This window comes from Arachis ipaensis, chromosome B10, assembly GCF_000816755.2.
Source record: "Arachis ipaensis cultivar K30076 chromosome B10, Araip1.1, whole genome shotgun sequence".
Classification (NCBI taxonomy): domain Eukaryota; kingdom Viridiplantae; phylum Streptophyta; class Magnoliopsida; order Fabales; family Fabaceae; genus Arachis; species Arachis ipaensis.
In genome coordinates, this window is record NC_029794.2 from 117,679,059 (window position 1) to 117,689,001 (window position 9,943).

Genomic DNA, 9,943 nt, shown 5'->3' on the forward strand with positions numbered 1-9,943 from the left:
TTGGGGCCGTTCTACAAATACCAAATTTTATCGGGCATTTGTTTCAACATTAGAAACACAATTCCAAGAAATGAAATTATCAAATTATTACCTACACCCCGGTCTGGGACTAGTTTAGCCGGACTCAATTTCAAAAAGTGGCCCGACTAATTCATTCAACTTGGTTAGAGCAAATGCCCGAGTCACCCAACCCAGTCCGATTGAACCCACAAATAAAGAAACAACAATGCTAGAAAACTAAAAGGGTACTAGCTAAAAATCAGCCAAATATCTCTAGGTGAATTCAAAATCTCTATGTGGATGATGTTTATGTTAGGTATTAGGATGTTTCTTCTACTAAGTATCAGAATATTTTTTTTTTCATACTAAATGGATGTTCTTTATATATTTTATAAATTTTTGAGTAAAGGACAAATCCGTCCCTGACCTTTTTTACCACGGACATTTTCGTCTCTGAAGATTAGGAAATACTTTAATGTCCTTGACCCCCAAAAAACTGGACATTTTTACTCTTCCGTTAGAGTGTCTTCGTTTGCCCTGACGGAAAACGGTGACGTGGCTCCCGTGGCGCTGACCTGGCCGTTACGGGCTGCCACGTCGGATGGGCTTATTAAAAGAGGACAAATTAGTCCCCAGAGTCGAAAACGCTGCCGTTTCTCCCCCACCTTTCGAAACTAACCTTACTCTCACATATGCAATACCCATAACACCAAAACGATCAAAATCCCTCCCCCTGTTTCTCCCTCCAAAAATTGCACTACGTGGAAGAGCAATCGGCGTGCGGTGAAGTTGCTATCGGAGGCAGGAAAGAAAGTTACTGTGGAGGTCAGCACTGCCGTCTTCCTGTCAAGGTAAAATCGCCTTCCTTACCCCTGAAGTTTCTGTAGGTCATGTTTGTACTAAGGGTGAAGTGATCATGTGTGCATGTTGACAGTGTGTGTAACAGTGGTGTAATGAGGGTTAAAAATGGTTTCTAGAGCATGGTGTGTAGTAGTAGTAGGAGGAGGTATTGTGTTAGGACAACGGGGGTTCTGTAATAAATTTTGAATGTATCCTAGTATTAACACATAGTTGTTTCTTGGTGAATTTCAGATGGTGGATGTTTTTGTGGTGCCAGTTTTTCACCATGGAGGCAACTTCGTGAGAGGTAGTGATGGTGTCCTTGTTTATCAAAATAGTAAGGAAGATAGGTTCCCGGAGATGGACCTAGATTTTGTGAACTTCGGGGACCTTGTAACGTTATTTAAGGATTTGGGATACCAGTCATACAAGGCAGTATACTAGTATGATCGAAGAAGTGGCTTTCTTGAGTCTGGGCTGAACGAGTTAACCGGGGACGCATGGATCAATGCAATGCAAGAGAACTTACTAAAGGACCAACAATCTCTTGAGTTCCACATTTACTTTGACCACCCCGTTGATGCTCTGGAGGTAGTAGATGATGCTGGACAGCATGGTGATGATGAAGTGGATGTGGATGAAATTTTAGAGGAATTGAAGACATCCTCTTCATCGGATGATGGGTACGAGAGCACTAAAGATGTATTGTATAAACCTCCACCAGCTGGGTTTGAGAATGATAGAAGTGATTCTGACAGTAATAGCGGGGCTGCTGGTGGCAAGAAAAAAAGAGTAACGGAGCCTAGAAAAAAGGTGGTAACCCCCAAGAAGAAAGTCACAAAGAAACAAGAGATGAAGGATAATTATAAGAAGGGTAAGAAAAAGGTGCAATATGGTGCGAGGGAGAATGCAAGTGGAGAAGACAGCGGTCAGGCTAAAACAGGGGCAACTAGTGATGGTGGAATGGACTCAGCTGCTGGGTCGAATGATGGAGGAGGTGGTGGCAATAGGCCTGAAGTGGTGCCGGATAATGTAGGGAGATACTATGTAAGTGAAGTCCCGACAGAGCCTGAGAAAATCATGTTTGAGTATGAGTCGGAGGAATTGCACACACCTATGGGATCAGAGGATGAAGGTGAAGGCCACAAATTTCCAGAGTTTGACAATGACTATGCTCATGGTCATGGCAGATTTGAGTTAGGGATGAGGTTTGCAACTGTTGAACGGTTTAAAGATGTGGTGAAGGACTCATTCATTGTTGAGGGGAGGGAGGTTAAGTGGATCAAGAATGATAGGGAGAGAGTGAGAGTGGACTGCAATGATGAAGAGTGCAATTTCTTGGTTCATTTGTCTTACAACAAAACCCTGCAATGTTACCAAGTTAAGACGTACCAGCCAAAGCATAGTTGTGCAAGGGATTTAGGGAGCAACGCAGCTGACCAGCATTGGATAAGCAGGAAGATAGTGAAGCGGATGGCTACCCAACCACATATGACCACTAGGGAGGCAACTGAATTCCTAAGGGAGGAATTTTCGTTAGCTCCCCATCCCAAGATGGTGTATAGAGCAGTAGTTGAGGCCGGGGATAAGATAATGGGAAACGAGAAGGAACAATACAAGAGGACAAGGGACTATTGTGAGCAGATTTTGAGTAGTAATCCAGGATCTACTGCAAGGTTGGAACTTATGACAATTCCAGAATCCCCGCCTGTTTTTGACAAGATATACATATGCTTAGATGCCTGTAAGCAAGGGTTCAAGGAAGGGTGCAGGCCTTTGCTGCACCTGGATGGCTGCTTTTTCAAGACATACTACATGGGGTGGCTTCTAGCAGCAGTTGCCCAAGACGCAAACAACCAATTTTATGTTGTTGCATACGGGGTTGTTAGGGCTGAGACAAAGGATGCCTGGAAGTGGTTCCTAACTAACCTTCAGGCAGACATAGGAGACGATGCAAACCACGGCTGGAACTTCATTTCGGACCAACAGAAGGTATGATGCATTACTGGTTCATTATTGTGCTGCTTTCATATATTTGCTTAATTGTAAATGCTTGCTGCTCCCATTCAATGCAGGGTTTACTCCCTGCCTTAAAGGAGGTAATGCCACAATTGAAGATAGAAAAGGAAAACAAACTGAAGCTAATTAAGAAGCAACCCAAGAAATTCGTTAGAAACTGTTTTATGTTTTTTTGTTCTAACAGCAGTAGTAGCTCAGTTATTATAAACTTGGAGCACTATATAAGAGTAGTTGTGTTTATTAGTTTTTTCCTCCCTGATGTATGAGTCTAATTATGTTTTAATACACTAGTGTAAGAATATTACATACAAGAAATTGTATATACTCATTCGTTATATATATATTCTACTATCCTGCTTTTAGTTCCTTTATTTTTTGATCTGTTTCACTAGACCAAACAGTTTTAACTAATATCATATTCCTATCTAAGTGTTATTTGAATAGTTTGGAGAGCTGAATTTTAATTTATAATTTATAATTTATATTTTTGAGTTAGGTTAATGAGATTTTGATTTATATTCATAATATTGAAGGAGATGTTGACGTAAGTAAACTATTAAATTACATATAATACACTATATTTTTATATTATTGACTTATTGAGTTATTATATGATTTTAACTTTAAATTATTTTCTTGTCAATGTAGGATTCAAGTAAGTCGAAATCTACCATCACTACCATTATGGGATGAAAGGAAGATTGAGATGGTGGAATTATGTTTTTATGATGTCATGAATTTTATTTTGTTGTTTATGATATAGTTGGTTGTTTATGTAATATTTGGTTGTTTATGGAGGGCGGGGGCGGGGGGCATGTTCCCGCCCCCATGGGGACCCGTTGCCATCCCTACAAGGACTGTATGGAAAGGTTGAAAACAGTGACTCAGGGGGCTTGGGAGTACCTCTCCAAGTTTGAGCCATAGACATGGGTCAAGGCATATTTCTCGCATGGGCCGAAGGTTGATAACCTCACTAACAACATGTGTGAGGTGTTCAACGCCAAAACAGTTAACTACCGCTGCAAGCCAATCCTCACTATGTGTGAAAAAATCAGGTGTTACCTGATGAGGATGATGGTAAATCACAAGCAAGTATTGATTACCCTGGTAAACTAGCACCAGTACAGCAAAAATGGATGGAAAGATTAGTTACTCTTAGCTCAAAGTGGACGGCAGAGTGGGTTGGAGATAATGAAAGAAAAAGGCTTGAGGTGAGCCGCAAAGGAAGCAAGGTTGATGTGAACCTCATTAAATACACCTGCTCCTGCAATCGATGGCAACTTACTGGTAAGCAAGAAATCTACTTATAACACCCTGACTACATTGTTAATTGTTTCTTCACCTGTATTTTAACTACTCTTTGCTCTGCGATCAAATTGAATACATGATTTGGTTAGGGATGCCATGCACACATGCACTTGCTGCTATTGTGAAAAGGCGTGACAAGGCAGAAGATTATGTGCACCCCTGGTTGTGTATGGAATCAATCAAGAGGACATATTCACACTGCATCAAACCAGTCCCCAGTGCAGAATTCTGGCCCCGAACTGAGTACTCACAACCAGAACCACCCATTATCAAGAGACCTATTGGCCGGCCAAAAGTTCACAACAGACAGAAAGATTCTGCTGAGCCATTGATGCAGGGTAGAAAATTGAAGAAGTCATTCTCGGTGGCTTGCAGTAAGTGTGGTGAAAAGGGCCACAACTACAAAACCTGCAATGGAGCTCCATCAAATCCCAATTGGAAGCCGAAAACAAAGAAGCCTAAGAAGAAAGGAGAAAGTAGCTCTCAGCAACTGGTTGTGCTTCCTTTGTCCCAGTCAGCTCCACCCCCAAGGATAAGTTTGCATTGTGTATTTTAGGTTTGGATTATACACTCCTATAAAGAGTTTGATTTAGGATTAAGTTTGACAGGGACTGATCTGTCTTAATGCCATATAGTTTAGGAGTTAATGAGTATTAGTAACATATTCTTCAAGGCTCAGTGTGTCTTAGTGTAGAAAAGTTAGGGGACTAATTTGTCTTATTATCATACTGATAGATCATGTTCATTAACTCTCCATGATTCTTCAAGTAGCCAACCAAGCAACACAACACCCTTGCAACAAGCAACTACTGTAACTATTTAATTTGTTGTCTATGTGATCAATTTGATATATGAGTTGTTTGAACCCTAGTTGATGTAGTTTATTTTTTTCCATGGATTGGTCTTCTCCTGCGTGCAGGTTATGAGTGCAGCCGCACCAAACCCTGCAAATATTGTACCAGCTCCAACCAGGGTTACTAGATCCACACTTGTGATAGCACCTCCGGGAGCAACAGTCACTCCATTCAAGCCACCAGCCCCAACTACAACCCCTCCATGTAAAGATCCAGGCAAGGCTCCAGTTAACAACACTTCTCGCCCGAAACCATCAAAATTCAGACCAAAGCAGAAGATCTTCAAGCCACCCGCATCACTGATTCAAGGACAGTCCAGCACACCGCAGGTAGCTCCAGCTGAGGAAGTCTCCCAAACAACAACACCAACTGACCCCAATATCTAGGGAATCAACATGAGTGAAGGCTGACGATATTATGCTTTTTTTTTTTGTTTAGATGTGACCCAATGTAACTGATAACCACAAATTATAGATACAATTTCTTTTTTTTTTTTGGTTTGGGTCTTTATTTTGGTTCAAACATTACTTGTGAAGTAAGGAGATGTTAATGGTAGCATGCCATACTAGTTTCCTTATATTTTAATGTCAGTTTAGATTATGAATGTATAGTTTCACACTCTAAATATCAATGGTTGAAACTTTGATTTCATGTGATTTTACCAACTTTCGTTTCATACATACATAATCACAAACATGACCCAAAGTGATACCAGATACACAAATGATTAATAAATTTCATTTTCAACAATTTACATGTCTTACATCATTTCTTACAACTAAATAAAGCAAATATCAGGACAACAAACATCACACATATATTCTACCCAATTGGATTTTTTTAACCTCTAACACTTCTATCCTCTTCTCCAACAACATTATCCTGTTTTCCATGTCTTTGTTCCAGTGATGCTCTTCACCATGCAAAATTTGCTCCTGCCCCAGGTACCTTGTAATATCAACACCAAGACCAGCTATGTGCTCGTCCAGCCACAAAAAAAACTTGCAACATGGTTGTCTTACCTACACAACATCAATCCTCAAAGCTCAGGAAATCAGGAATTGAGGATAAACCCTAACACTAACGGAGTTACACAGATTTTCTTTGCATACCTTATAAAAGGGACATCCCAGAAACAATCTGTTCGGATTGCTGGTCGTCCTCGACATGAACAGGATTGCGTTCTCTCCACAGAAGCACTTTGGTGACACTCCCTCTTTTCCATCATTGCCGTTCGGAACTGGACCTCTTCTCGAGCTTGACGACACTCCTTCGGATGCCATGGTCGGAATGCTCCCTTTCTTCCTTCACCCGCTTCACCCTCAGACTGCATTCGAAGGATTAGGGCTCAAGGATTTCATAGATTGGGGATGGGGGAGAAACGGCAGCGTTTTTGACTCTGGGGACTAATTTGTCCTCTTTTGAAAAGCCCATCCGACGTGGCAGTCCGTAACGGCCAGGTCAGCGCCACGGGAGCCACGTCACCGTTTTCCGTTAGGGCAAACGGAGACACTCTAATAGAGGGGTAAAAATGTCCAATTTTCTGGAGAATCAGGGACATTAAAGTATTTTCCAATCTTTAGGGACGAAAATGTCTGCAGTAAAAAAAGGTCAGGGACGGATTTGTCCTTTACTCTAAATTTTTTTATATACTAAAAATCGAGATTATTGGAAGTTCTGTGATCCCCGCCCCTATTTCTCTAACATATCATTCAAAATTTTAATTTTGGGTGAAAAGTAATTAATATCAAATATTATAAATTAAAAACAATTAAAATTAATTAAATATAATTATAAACTAATTAAGTTATTTATTTTTTGATTGATCACTTCTCAATTCCATATACTTTTCCATAAAAAAATATCTTGCATCACGGATTAGGCCATGCACACACACACTCATTCCCCCAAAGTCCCAAAGGCAGAGCAAACAGAGCAACCTTTTTTTCTTGGTCCATTGTTATTTGTTAGTGACTGTTACAAATTTTGCTTAATGTTTGGAGTTCTAAAACTCCATTTGATTTAATTTAAAAAAAAATAAAACAAAACATTTTTTAAACTTTTTTATTTTAATTTTTTTTGTCTAGTTTATCCAAGAAACTAAAGCTGTCATGACTCGTATTTATCCCCCTTCATCTCTTCTTCTGCTCTTTCCATCAGCCACCTCATTGAACGTTCCCTTGTCTCTGTCACGCCTACTCGTCGACGCTCCACTACCACGCCAACTTGCCTATAAAATTTAAACGATAAAATTCAATAAAACTATATTTTTAAAGAATCCTTTCAATAATTATAGTCTCCAAAATCTCTCTGTTAATTTTCTCAATTGACTTACGTAACATGCATCACAATTTTATATAACTAAAATAATTAATTATATATTATATCTGAAGTAAATTTTAAAATAATTTTTTTAATATATTTTATAATATGAAAGTATAATTATTTTTTTTATATTATCTATTATTTTTTTAAATATATCTCAAAAAAAAAATAAAAAGTCATTCAACTTTTTTTTTCTACTTTTTTTTTCCACTTCAATCCGTTCCTTTCAACTAGAGAATCATTTGCTATTCATATCTTTTGAAGTTATATTTTTTTAAATAATATTTTTTTTGGAGTAACAAGATGTTAGGTTTTTTTAAAATTCAGCATAACAAAGATTAATTTATCATAGATCAGACTTTTATTTAAAAATTTGTTATTAGTTAATAAATTGTTACATAGACAAAATAAAATTTAGGAATGTTCATGGATTAAGCGGGACCACATTTAATTAGATCTAGATTTAATCTTAAAAGATTATTAAGTCTATTATGACTCTCTGACCAAAATTAAACCAACTTAAACTAAGTTAATTCGATATAAAATTAGTACATACAAATTTGTAAATTTTATATACTAAAATAATAAAATTTTACTTTTAAAAATAAAACGTAACAAATATTATATTATATTTATACAAAAATAAATTATTTTAAAATAAAAATATTCGTTCATATCTGACTCACAACCTAAAAACGCCCAAAAAGAGTAAAGTTCAATCAACATTTTACAAATATTGTTCAGACATACACAAGCTCATGGAAGTCGGGCACGACGACATGAGTTCAACCTTAATTATCCAAATAAGTAACTAACTCTTACTACATTTTCTATTTATCTAAAAATGAGATCTCAACAATCTCCCTATCCATACCCAAAGGGAGTAACCAATCTATCATCAAAGGTGGGAATTATTCAAAAGGTGGTTATTGACTCCACCTCTACAATTATAAATACCCTGACATCCTTAGATATTTTTCAAATTCCAATCTATTAAAAATCTGGTAAAAATTTTTACTAACTTAAGTATCGGAATCTCTTGCAGGTACCACCCCTACTCTTCACGAGGAATTTGGACAACTTCATACAGAAGAAGTCGGGTCTTCCCCTACTCCTCACGAGGAATTCAGACAACTTCATACAAAAGAAGTCGGATCTTTTACCAAAAAGTGTCTAAACCTCACGTTCAAGTCCAAATCACTCTAGTTCTAGGTAAACCTCGAAACAATATTGTATAATATAAAAAATATTAATTGAAGTATAAAAGTATAATATGACATTACTAGTTTTACTCTAAATTATATATTTTTATTCTAAAAAATAACTTTAGGCTAGGCTAGGTGGCTTGAAGTATAACCCGAATCCGGTCCGAAATAACATCCGGTAAAAATGATAAATCCGAATCAGGTAAAAATATATCTTGGATCTAGATCAAGTTTTGGGTAGAATAGGATCTTGAATACCCTTAATACACAAAACGAAATTGAAATCTTAATACTTATTTAAACAGACTAATAAGTTAGCCACCAGATCAATTTAATTTAGTTACTGAGACGTTAGTTTTTTTATTATTATTAACATGAGGCGTTAGTTGAGGGTGTCAGAACTTGGATTATAATCTTGCAAATCCAAACAGACTCAAATATTTTTTAGGTGAATACTATAGTATTTAAAAGATGAATACTATAGTACTTAAAAGATGGTGGTTAATTTATTAAAAAAATATTAAAAAATAATATTTAATTTAAAAATATAAAAATAAATAATTAAAAAAAATTATTATAAAAAATAAACTAAATAAAATTTAAACAATAATTTATTGACACCATAAAATTGACCTAATTTTGAGTTTTCAAAAAGTGAACAGGTTGGCTAAAAGCTTCACAAAAAGTGAGTGTAATTAAATGGAAGGGAAAGGGTTTATCATCCATTGATCAAATCTGATGATAATAATATAATATCACAATTCTTGGCTAATTGTTCTCCCATTAGGTGTTTACATATCAATCAAGTTTTGTTCCCCTTTCTTAAGATTATAGATAAAACCACATTATCTATTGCCGAAAGCCGTATCTAATTCTTTTCTACTTTTGAAGCTCCCTTTTAAGAAACGAGTGATGGTCACATAATGCTTTTCATATTTAAAGCCGAATTCAAATAATCAAATCTCTATCACTTAATGTGACTAATATGGAAAAACAGAAGACAAAAAGAAACCGCTTTCAGAAGATGAACACGTTACATTGATAGCTCTTTGGACTTTTTCATACGGTGTCTTTCTGTATTACCAAAATATTAAGAGTAATTATACAAATCAGTCTTTAAAAATTTTAAAATTAGACATTTTAGTTCTAAGAAAAATTAATACACTGATTAATTTTTAAGGTTTTATTTTGGCAGACAAATTAATTCCCAGTTTATTTTTCGGCAAAATAATTATTCATATCAGTCTCAAAAAATTTTAAAAATGGACATTTTAGTCCAAAAAAAATTAATGTACAAATCAATCCCCTATCGTTTCTCTTTGTTAGACATAACAGTCCTCCATCCAAAAATAAAATAAAATAATAATAATAATAATTATTATTATTATTATT